The sequence below is a fragment of the Pristiophorus japonicus genome, unplaced genomic scaffold (assembly GCF_044704955.1).
Source record: "Pristiophorus japonicus isolate sPriJap1 unplaced genomic scaffold, sPriJap1.hap1 HAP1_SCAFFOLD_113, whole genome shotgun sequence".
In the NCBI taxonomy this organism is placed as follows: Eukaryota; Metazoa; Chordata; class Chondrichthyes; family Pristiophoridae; genus Pristiophorus; species Pristiophorus japonicus.
Genome location: NW_027250788.1, coordinates 1,459,877 through 1,472,550, shown reverse-complemented (window position 1 = coordinate 1,472,550; position 12,674 = coordinate 1,459,877). Strand labels below are relative to the sequence as shown.

The window sequence follows — 12,674 nt, the reverse complement described above, 5'->3', positions numbered from 1 at the left end:
CACCTACACAAACGATACATCCCAGTCGTTGGCAGCGTGGATGTCCAGGTGTCCCATGGCGGCGAGATGCACAGGTTACCTTTGTGGATCATTGCTGGTGATGGTCCAAAGCTATTAGGAAGAAGATGGATGAAAAAGATCACTTGGAGCTGGGAAAAGCTCCAACATCCAGCGATCGACGTCCTCCATGGCCCCGAAGTTGGATCCAGCACAACCCTGAAAAACCAACCGCCCAACTCGACTGTGAGGCGGTGACACAGACCGCTCAACCCAACGGCGAGATGCTCCAGCCCAAACAACCAGACCTCACCTTCCAGGCTCCAGTGGCAGGACTCCAGAGGAAGAAAATTCACACAGAAGATAACTTCCTGGCTTCCGTGGCAGAACCTGGGGAGAAAAGGATCACCGCATCCTGCCTCATGGAGAGAAAGAAGATTGCGTCGGAACCACGAGGTGAAGGGCCTGAAGTCAAGATGGCGGCAGCCAGACCAAAAGGGAGCAACACGTGATGCCGAGTGGCGAACAGGATTGGGGTAAAGATTGCAAGACCCTCTTAAAGGAGACCGGCAACCCATCACAATTAAAGGGACAGTTCCACTCTTTATGCAGCGATGATGGTGATACATATGTAAAAGATGTAACTGACAATTTCAAGTTTGTAAATGTAACTAATCATGATAAGTCAGGCGATTGCGGTCAGAACCAAAGTATTGTGCGAGTAAACGAAGTGATGACGTGCGATGCTAGGATTTACAAGCATGCCGACAAAACCAAGGGCAACCTCCCGTCAGCACCCAGGTCCCGCGACCATGTATCCTGCACCTCCGGGACCAATGTGATACCCCAGGGAGTGTGGCCACACACAGAGGGAGCAGACCAGCTGCAGGGCCAGTGGTCAGCGGACGGCAAAGGCACCACTACCGGTACCCTGCCCCCGATCAGCTCAACCTCTCTGGCCACCAGGGCCAGTACTGGGAGCGAGCGGATAGCACCCTCCTGCCCTCCCAACAGGACCTGGGATGACCAGGCTCCCACTATCGCTGAAGAGCAGCAGGGAGACACTGCAGCCTTCAAAGGAGGACAGGGAGGCCACACACTCCTGTGGCTCTGCCCATCACTAGGCAACGGCAAAGGCTCTGAGACTCAGCCAGGTGAGCGATCTGAGCCCACCCAGCTGGCAGGGGACACAGCTCCGTAATCAGACAACCTGGACACAGTCTGGTTACTCTGGAACTAGTGTCCTCACCCACCTGCACCGACACAACCCAGGGGCAAGGCTGTGATACCACGTATGTACCTTACCTGTAAAATGTACTTATTCCACTACTGCAGAACCCAAACAGTGATGTAACTAATCCGATGTTTTTTTGTTCTTTCTGTCAGTACAGGTCTGCACATGCAGGTGTTGAGCCACACACATGGTCTATATATGGGGGGGGGTGGCGAGGGGGGGGAATGGGTGTATGTAGCCATGGACACACATGGATCACACCCAGATCCCACATAACCCCCACTGCAACCTTCAACCATCCACTGCTGAACATTTCCCAATGTCGTGGTAATAAGGACTTGGGGGTCCACAGGGATAGAACCAAGCCAAAGCATAGACAAGGTGCAAGGGCTTTGGGTCTCGGGCCAGAGCACACAATGCAAAAGCCAGTGGCACAAGACTAAGGGGAGAGTGATGTTGTGTATATATAACATAAGTATACTCCCTGTACACTCAATGTACAGTTACATAAGACTACTGGATGTACCTTCACACTGTATACACTATGCCTGTACCACCAGAGAGTGCAACTGGTGGAGACCTAGGGGTCACCTGACAGGTAACCAGGTATAAAACGGAGCTCACCATACTGTACCCTCACTCAGGAACTACAATAAATGGTCTAAGGTCACCACAGTTCAAGTACAATACCTTGCCTCATGGAGTCATGACTTGAGTGCTTACAGACACAATAGAAAGAGATTGAACATTAAATGGTAGGACATTGAGAATTGTAGACGAACAAAGCGACCTGGGAGTGCATGTCCACAGATCCCTTAAGGTAGCAGGCAAGGTGGATTAGCTGGTTAAGAAGACATACAGAATGCTGGCCTTTATTAGCCGAGGCCTAGAATAAGAGAGCAGGTGGATTATGCTTGAATATAAAACACTTGTTAGGCCACAGCTGGAGTACTGCGTGCAGTTCTCGTCACCACTTTACAGGAAGAAGACTGTGATTGCACTGGAGATTTACAGAGGAGATTTCGAGGATGTTATCGGGAGTGGAGAATCTTAGCTATGAGGACAGATTGGATAGGCTGGGTTTGTTTTTCTTGGAACAAAGTGGGCTGATGGGAGGCATCATTGAGGTGTATAAAATTATGAGGGGCCTTGATATAGTGGATAGAATGGGCCCATTTCCCTTAGCAGAGGGGTCAACAACCATGGGGCATAAATTTTAAGTCATTGGTAGAAGGTGTAGGGGGGATTTGAGGGGAAATTTCTTCACACAGAGGGTTGTGGGGGTCTTGAACTCACTGCCTGAAAGGGTGGGAGAGACAGAAACGCTCACCACATTTAAAAAGTGCTTGGATGTGCACCTGAAGTGCCGTAACCTGCAGGGTTATGGACCGAGAGCTGGAAAGTGGGATTAGGCTGGAGAGCCTGTTATTGGCCGGCACGGTCACGATGGGCCGAAATGGCCTCCTTCCATGCTGTAAACTTCTGATTATATAATTCTATGAAAAATAATCACCAAACGTGGGCTCGCACCTCTGAACCTGAGATTTCGAATCTCATGATCTACTGACTGAGTTAGCTGGGCTTCTGCAAAATGCACCTTTTTGTCGTTGATTGCAGCCAGGCGCCTGTTGGCTCCGCCCCAGATGTTTAAACTTGCTGTCGAAGAACTGCCAGGATCTTCTTGAATGGTGGACCAGGCTCGAGGGGCCGAATGGCCTACTCCGACCCCTAATCCTTACATGTTTATGATCTTACGACATTTCACAGGAGAACAAACTCGCACCTGAGCATGCCTGAGGAGAAAGCTCCAGAAAATAATCCCGCCTGGTGAGCTTTCGCGTGTGAGGCGAACGTGTTCACCGCTACACTGCGGAAACATCTCCACTTTCAGCACCAGGTCAGACGGAAGTGTTAAGCGAGCAGGTGGACTGCAAAATCCCACTTTTAAGGCGTTGGTCGTGGTGTCAAACAATGAGTTTCACTTCATGATTAAAAACAGGAAGTGTCAGAAGTGTGATGTGAACCCACACCTCCAGATGATACTGCGACCTGAACACAGAACCTTGGACCGCTCGGCCATCCTGACTATTTAGGGCTATATGTGGCCAACTGCAGGTTTATTTTGACCTTTTGTGTCCTGTCACATGAAATAAATGAGGGCAGCAGGAGTATCTCTGCCTGACACCGGGGAAACAGTGAGACAGACCTTGGAGCAAGGGTCTGGTTATTGCCAAATAGCAAAGAAAATATTAATTCCCGAATTACCCTGAAGAACAGTGACCTCGACGTGATCTGGGGTCAGACGCGCTACCGTTGCGCCACGAGGTCGATACAGCACATCGGAAATGTTTGACGATATGAAGGTTTCCAAATAAAAGGGGCTTTAAAATCCCCGCCCATTCCCACCGGGTGTCAGAAGCAGCGCTCACCTGCCAGTCACCGTATGTTTTTTTGTTCAACTTTTGTGTTGCTTTCACGGGATTGCATCATTAATTAACCCGTCACCTTCTTTTGCACAATGAAAGAAATGCTAACTGAGGCAGAGTCGATACTTCAACCATTTTTTTCTGTGCTTTGCATAGAAACATAGAAACATAAGAACATAGAAAACAGTTGCAGGAGTAGGCCATTCGGCCCTTCGAGCCTGCACCACCATTCAATATGATCATGACTGATCATTCACCTCAGTACCCCTTTCCTGCTTTCTCTCCATACCTTTGATACCTTTAGCCGTAATGGCCACATTTAACTCCCTTTTGAATATATCTAACGAATTGGCCTCAGCAACTTTCTGTGGTAGAAAATTCCACAGGTTCAGAATTCTCTGAGTGAAGAAGTTTCTCCTCATCTCGGTCCTAAATGGCTTACCCCTTGTCCTTAGACTGTGACCCCTGGTTCTGGACTTCCCCAACATCGGGAACATACTTCCTGCCTCTAACCTGTCCACTCCCATCAGACCTGTATATGTTCTATGCGATCCCTTCTCATTCTTCTAAACTCCAGTGAAGAAAAGTCTAGTTGATCCAGTCTTTCTTTACATGTCAGTCCTGCCCTCCCGGGAATCAGTCTTGGGAACCTTCGCTGCACTCCCTCAATAGCAAGAATGTCCTTCCTCAGATTAGGAAACCAAAACTGTACACAATACTCCAGGTGAGGCCTCACCAAGGCCTGCGTCCACGTACATACAGAGGCTGAACTCCAGGACATAGTCGACGTATTTACTGAGGCGTATGAAAGCATGAGCCTTACGCTAAACATCCTTAAGACAAAGGTCCTCCAACAGCCTGTCCTCACCGCACAGCACTGCCCCCCAGTCATCAAGATCCACGGCGCGGCCCTGGACACCATGGACCACTTCCCATATCTCGGGAGCTTCCTATCAACAAGAGCAGGCATCGGCGACGAGATTCAACACGGCCTCCATGCACCAGTGCAGCCTTCGGCCACCTGAGGAAAAGAGTGTTTGAAGACCAGGCCCTCAAAACTGTCACCAGGCTCATGGTCTACAGGGCTGTAGTAATACCTGCCCTCCTGTAAGGCTCAGAGACATGGACCATGTACAGTCGACACCTCAAGTTGCTGAAGAAATATCACCAATGATGTCTCCGCAAGATCCTACAAATCCCCTGGGAGGACAGATGCACCAACATCAACAGCCTTATTGAGGCTAACATCCCCAACTTTGAAGCACTGACCACACTCGATCAGCTCCGCTGGGCAGGCCACATAGTCCGCATGCCAGACACGAGACTCCCAAAGCAAGTGCTCTACTCGGAGCTCCGTCATGGCAAACGAACCAAAGGTGGGCAGCAGAAATTGTACAGGGCCCTGGTGAGACCACACCTGGAGTACTGCACACAGTTTTGGTCTCCTTATCTGAGGAAGGATACACTTGCCTGGGAGGCGGTACAACAGAGGTTCACAAGATTGATTCCTGGGATGAGAGGACTGTCTTAAGTTGAGAGATTGTGTAGAATGGGACTATACTCTCCGGTAGTTTAGAAGAATGAGAGGTGATGTCATTGAAACACACAATATTCTGAAGGGGATTGACAGGGTTGATGGTGAGAGGTTTTATCCTCCGGTCTGGATTATCTAGAATCAGGGGGCACAGTCTCAGATTAAGAGGTCGGCCATTTAAGACAGAGATGAGGAGGAATTTCTTCACTCAGAGGGTTATGAATCTGTGGAATTCTCTGCCCCACAGGCCTGTGGATGCTGAGTCTCTGAATATATTCAAGGCTGCGTTCGATAGATTTTTGGAGTCTCAGGGAATCAAGGAATCGGGAGATCGAGCGGAAAAGTGGAGTTGAGATCGACGATCAGTCATGATCACATTGAATGGTGGAGCAGGATTGAGGGGCCGTATGGCCTACTACTGCTCCGATTTCTTATGTTGTTATCTGTACTGGCTCTGTGAAAGAAATTTCCATTAGTCCCATTCCCCAGCACCCTGCAAATGTTTCATTTCAACTATATTTCCCTTTGGAAAGTTACTATTAAATCTGCTTCCAAAACCCTGTCAGGCAGAAAAATATTCACATTAATTTTATACAGCCCCATTTTAGACATTACTTTCCCTGCTTTACATGTCATGCGTGGGCAAATGCATGGCAGATGAAGTATGATGTGGATAAATGTGAGGTTATCCACTTTGGTGGTAAAAACAGAGAGACAGACTATTATCTGAATGGTGACAGATTAGGAAATGGGGAGCTGCAATGAGACCTGGGTATCATGGTACATCAGTCATTGAAGGTTGGCATGCAGGTACAGCAGGCGGTTAAGAAAGCAAATGACATGTTGGCCTTCATAGCGAGGGGATTTAATACAGGGGCAGGGAGGTGTTACTACAGATGTACAGGGCCTTGGTGAGGCCGAACCTGGAGTACTGTGTACAGTTTTGGTCTCCTAACTTGAGGAAGGACATTCTTGCTTTTGACGGAGTACAGTGAAGGTTCACCAGACTGATTCCCGGGATGGCGGGACTGCCATATCAAGAACGACTATATCAACTGGGCTTGTATTCACTGGTGTTCAGAAGAATGAGATGGGATCTCAGAAATGTTTAAAATTCTGACGGGGTTCGACAGGTTAGATGCAGGAAGAATGTTTCCAATGTTGAGGAAGTCCAGAACCAGGGGTCACAGTCTAAGGATAAGGGGTAAGCCATTTCGGACCAAGATGAGGAGAAACTTCTTCACCCAGACAGTGGTGAACCTGTGAAATTCTCTTCCACAGAAATTTGTTGAGGCCAATTCACTAAATTTATTCAAAAACGAGTTAGATGTAGTCCATACTACTAGGGGGATCAAGGGGTATGGCGAGGAAGCAGAAATGGGGTACTGATGTTGCATGTTCAGTCATGAACTCATTGAATGGCGGTGCAGGCTCGAAGGGCCGATTGGCCGACTCCTGCACCTTTTTTCTATGTTTCTATTTTTCTGTGAATTATTATCTTGTTTCATTTTACACACTGCATTTTAGTACATTGCTTTAAAATGTTTGGTGCCTGCGGCACCAGCCATTGTTAGATTTAGTCACACACCATCCTGACTTGGAAATATATCGGTCATTCCTTCATCGTCAATGGGTTAAAAGTCTAGAACTCGCTCGCTAACAGCTCTGTGGGAGCAACTTCACCACACGGACTGCAGCGGTTTCATGGGATAAACATAATTAATGGTTCGATAATCTTATTTTACACAATGAAAGAAATGCGAACTGAGAGAAAGTCAATCCATCAATAATTTGTTCTGTGCTCTGCATGTTTGTCATGTCGCCAAGTTTGCTGATGATACAAAGATAGGTGGGAAAGCAAGTTGTGAGGTGGACGCAAACAATCTGCAAAGCGATATCGATAGGCTCAGTGGGTGGGCAGAAATTTGTCAGATGGAGTATAATGTGGGAAATATGAGGTTATCCACTGTGGTAGCAATAATAAAAAAGCAAATAATTATTTAAATGGGGAGAGATTACGAAATGCTGCGGTGCAGAGGGACCTGGGGTCCTTGTACATGAAACACAAAAGGTTAGTATGCAGGTACAGCAAGTAATTAGGAAGGCAAATGGAATGTTATTCTTAATTACAAGGGGGATGGAGTAAAAACGCAGGGAAATCCTGCTACAACTGTACAATTGTGAGACCACCAAGTGTAGAAACTCGAAAGGAATATAAGAAGTGCAGGGGTGCAATTAAAAAATATATCAGGAAGGCAAAGAGAGAGCATGAAAAAATGTTGACAAGTAAAATCAGGAAAAACACAAACACAAAGACATTAAGTGTAAGAGGATAACTGGAGAAAGAGTGGAGCCTATTAGAGACCACAAAAGAAATCTGTGTGTGAAGGCAGAAGACGTGGCTATGATTCTTAATCGATACTTTGCCTCTTTTTCACAAAAGAGAGGGGCTGTTGATGTAGCACTTCAAAGACCGGACCTTGTCCGGGTGAAATGTGCCCGCGCTGTCTCAGTTCCTTTTCGACCGAGAGCACCTCTGGTTCTTCTAAAGAGTCGAGTCGAGTAGGTCTCAATTCAACATCAGCTCTTTATTTCTCCAGCATATGCACGATGTTTTAGAAATATATTAAGAGCAATGGATAACTAAAGAAAGGGTGGGTCTATTAGATACCATGAGGGTAATCGGTGTGTGGAGGCGGAAGATGTGGAGATGGTTCTGAATGAATACTTTGCGTCTGTTTTCACAAAAGAGAGGGGCGATGCAGACACTACTATCGAGGAGAAGAAGTGTGAAATATTAAATGAAATAAACATAGTGAGAGATGAGGTATTAAGAGGTTTAGCAGCTGTGAAAGTGGATATCCCCAGGCCCGGATGAAATGCATCCCAGGCTGTTAAGTGAAGCAAAAGAGGAAATAGCAGAGGCTTTGACCATCATTTTCCAATCCTCTCTGGCTTCAGGTGTGGTGCCAGAGGACTGGAGGGCTGCTAACGTTGTACCTTTGTTTAAGAAGGAAGAAAGGGAGAGACCGAGTAATTACAGGCCAGTCAGCCTAACCTCGGTGGTGGGTAAATTATTGGAAAAAACCAAAAGGACAGGATAAATCTTCACTGAGAAAGACATGAATTAATCAACGACAGTCAGTACGGATTTGTTAAGGGAAGGTCGTGTCTGACAAACTTGATTGAATTTTTTGGGGAGGTAACCAGGAGGGTCGATGAAGGCAAAGCATATGATGTAGTGTGTATGGATTGTAGCAAAGCTTTTGATAAGGTCCCACATGGCAGACTTGTCACAAAAGTAAAAGCCCATGGAATCCAAGGCAAAGTGGCAAGTTGGATCCAAAACTGGCTCGGAGGTATGAAGCAAAGGGTAATGGTTGGTGGGTGTTTTTGAGACTGGAAAGATGTTTCCAGTGGGGTTCCACAGGGCTCAGTACTAGGGCCCTTGCTTTTTGTGATTTACATCAATGATCTACACTTGAATATAGGGGTTATGATTAAGAAGTTTGCAGTTGATACTAAAATCTGCGGTGTGGTTGATAATGAAGAAGAAAGCTGCGGAATGCAGGAGGAAATCAATCAACTGGTCAGGTGGGCAGAACAGTGGCAAATGGAGTTTAATCTGGAGAAGTGTGAGGTCATGCATTTTGGGAGGGCTAACAAGGAAAGGGAATACACATTAAATGGTAGGACACTGAGAAGTGTAGAGGAACAAAGGGACATAAGAACATAAGAACATAAGAAATAGGAGCAGGAGTTGGCCATACGGCCCCTCGAGCCTGCTCCGCCATTTAATATGATCATGGCTGCTCCGATCATGGACTGGGTCCACTTACCTGCCCGCTCCACATAACCCCTTATTCCCTTATCGTTTAAGAAATTGTCTATATCTGTCTTAAATTTATTCAACGACCCAGCTTCCACAGCTCTCTGGGGCAGCGAATTCCACAGATTTACAACCCTCTGAGAGAAGAAATTTCTCCTCATCTCAGTTTTCAATGGGCGGCCCCTTATTCTAAGATCATGCCTCCTAGTTCTAGTCTCCCCGATCAGTGGAAACATCCTCTCTGCATCCATCTTGTCAAGCACCCTCATAATCTTATACGTTTCGATAAGGTCACCTCTCATTCTTCTGAATTCCAATGAGTAGAGGCCCAACCTACTCAACCTTTCCTCATAAGTCAGCCCCCTCATCTCCGGAATCAACCTAGTGAACCTTCTCTGAACTGCCTCCAAAGCAAGTATATCCTTTCGTAAAATGGGAAACCAAAACTGCACGCAGTATTCCAGGTGTGGCCTCACCAATACCCTGTATAACTGCAGCAAGACTTCCCTGCTTTTATACTCCATCCCCTTTGCAATAAAGGCCAAGATTCCATTGGCTTTCCTGATCATAAATTTAATTTAAGACAGAGATAGACAGTTTCTTAACTGATAAGGGAATAAGCGGTGATGGGGGGCGGGCAGAGAAGTGGACCTGAGCCCATGTTCGGATCAGCCATGATCATATTAAATGGAGGAGCAGGCTCGAGGGACCGTATAGCCTACTCCTGCTCCTATTTCTTATGTTATGTTCTTATCACTTGCTGTACCTGCATACTAACCTTTTGTGTTTCATGCAAAATTACCCCAGGTCCCACTGTACTGCAGCACTTTTCAATCTTTCTCCACTTAAATAATAACTTGCTCTTTGATTTTTTCTGCCAATGTTCATAACCTCACACTTTCCAACATTGTACTCCATCTGCCAAATTTTTGCTCACTCACTTAGCCTGTTTATGTCCTTTTGATGATTTTTTGTATCCTCTTCACACATTGCTTTTCCTCCCATCTTTGTATCATCAGCATACTTGGCAATGTTACACTCGATCCCTTTTCCCAAGTCATTCATATAGATTGTAAATAGTTGGGGCCCCAGCATCGATCCCAGCGGCATCCAACTAATTACTGATTGTCAAACCGAGAATAAACCATTTATCCCGACTCTCTGTATTCTGTTAGTTAGCCAATCCTCCATCCATGCTAATTTATTACCGCCAACCCCGTGAACTTTTATCTTGTGCAGTAACCTTTTATGTGGCACCTTGTAAAAATGCCTTCTCGCAGTCAAAATACATCACATCCACGGGTTCCCCTTTATCCACCCTGTTCATTACATCCTCAAAGAATTAATAATTGCTGTAATCACCATGAATACCTATACTTTCTGTGATAGACCGAGCTTACAGACGATCTGGCTTCTCCTGCCCTTTGCCGGGCACGTGTTCCGGGTTTAATTTTACAAACTGTGTGAGTTCGCTGATCGCGGGGAGACGATAGGAGCCTCTGTGGCCCCACTGTGAGGATGTGGAAGTGAATACGGTGGCTGGGTGATCCATTACATTTCTGTAAAGGGCAGCGGAGGAGAAGGATTGTAACTTTCAGTGTGGGACAGAATTTGTTTCAGGTGAGCCAACACATTCCCGATCAGCACAGAGGGAGCTCACTGGTCAGCGCCCCTTTGTTGCGGTTGCTGTGCCAGAGGTTTCTGCAGTACAGTGGTTATCACGTTTTCTTTACATGAGACAGGGCCCTGGTTCAATCCTGGCCACGAACTTTATGTTTAAACTTGCTATAGAGGAACAATCAGAGGCGAGTTTATTCTCCTGGCAAATGCTGCCTGATCTGCTGAGATTTCCAGCATTTGCTGTTTTTATTTGTTATTTATTCTCCTGGCAAAAAGGCTCCCTTATTCCTTCATTGCTCTTTATTTCACTTCAATAAATAGATAACTTTGAGTGAGAGAAAACGGATCCACCGGGGATCTTTCGTGTGTGAGGCCAACGTGATATCCGCTACACTGCAGCCCATCAAAGGGCGAGAAACCACTGAATATAAAGGATGAGCTCACAAATATCAGGGGCAGTGCAGTCTGGTCAACGTCAAACCCTCCTTTCTTATTCAGCAGTGGCATGAACGGGAGTCAGACGCCACAAAGTTTAATTAAAGACACAAATACAAGTAACACTTCCAAATCTTTTCACTGTAAAATTCTTTCACTTTATTTGAAATCCTACTGAATTGGGATTTTATCCTCACTGCTGATTCTATTTTCTGTGCACGGTAGGAATAACCGGTGCTGTTAAATTTGACAAAAGTTGCCCCAGATTCCTGGTGTTATCGGCAATGAAGGTTTTGAACCAGAATCCTAAAATACAGTGTGTAAAATGGGTTAATATGCAGAAGAACATCAGAAATAGATGCAGGAGTCGGCCATACGCCCCTCGAACCTGCTCCGCCATTTAATACGATCATGGCCGATCCGATCATGGACTCGGGTCCACTTCCCTGCCCGCTCCCCAAAGCACAGGACAAATGATTGAAGTATCCGACTGTCCCTCAGTTAGCATTTCTTTCATTGTGCAAAAGAAGGTGAGGGGTTAATTAATGATGCTTTCCCGTGAAAGCAGCACAAATGTTTCAGAAAAAAACATACAGTGACTGGCAGGTGAGTGTTGCTTCTGACACTTGGTGGGAATGGGCAGGGATTTTAAAGCCACTTGTATTGTGAAACCTTCATATCGATGAACATCCCATGCTTTTGGACTAGAGCTCGTGGCGCAATGGTAGCGTGTCTGACTCCAACTCAGAAGGTTGCGTGTTCAAATCACGTCAGGGCTACTTTATTTTTGGAAATTGTTCTTCCAGAATTAATATTTTCTTTGCTGTTTGGCAATAACCAGACCCTTGCTCCAAGGTCTGTCTCACTGTTTCCCCGGTGTCAGGCAGAGATACGCCTGCTGTCCTCATTTATTTCATGTGACAGGACACAACAGTTCAAAATCACCCTGCAGGTGGCCACACCCAGCACTGAATAGTCAGGATGGCCGAGCGGTCTCAGGTGCTGTGTTCCGCTCGCAGTCTCCTCTGGAGATGTGGATTTGAATCTGACATTTCTTACTTTTTATAATTAAGTGAAACTCATTTTTTGACACCACAACTCACTCCAAAAAACTGGGATTCAGCAGTTCACCTGCTCGCTTCACATTTCCGTCTGACCTGGTGCTGAAAGTGGAGATGTTTCCGCAGTGTCGCGGTTCACATGTTTGCCTCACAAGTGAAAGCTCACTGGGCGGGAATGTTTTCTGTAGCTTTCTCCTCATGCATGCTCAGGGAAGAGTTTGTTCTCCAGTGAAAGGTCATAAGATCATAAGCATGGAAGGATTAGGGGCCGGAGTAGGCCATTCGGCCCCTCAAGCCTGGTCCACTATTCAAGAAGATCCTGGCAGTTCTTCGACAACAAGTTTAAACATCTGGTTATGTTCCTAACATCATTTGAACCGCAGTGTTTCCGTAGCGTCGTTGTTATCACGTTCGCTTCACACGCGAAAGGATCCCGGGCGGAACGTGATTTTTGAGACTATTTTTGCCGTGAAATAAATTGGACAAAAGTCGCCCCAGATTCCTTGTCACATGAGCAATAAACATTTTAAACCAGTCT

At 46.3% G+C, this 12,674-nt stretch overlaps 1 non-coding gene across 1 annotated transcript; it reads left to right on the top strand.

The window, feature by feature from the left end:
* Window positions 1-11,783: 11,783 nt before the first annotated feature.
* trnaw-cca (transfer RNA tryptophan (anticodon CCA)) lies at window positions 11,784-11,854 on the top strand. Its single transcript has one exon. It is a non-coding gene; the product is annotated as a tRNA-Trp (tRNA).
* The last annotated feature ends 820 nt before the right edge of the window (window positions 11,855-12,674 follow it).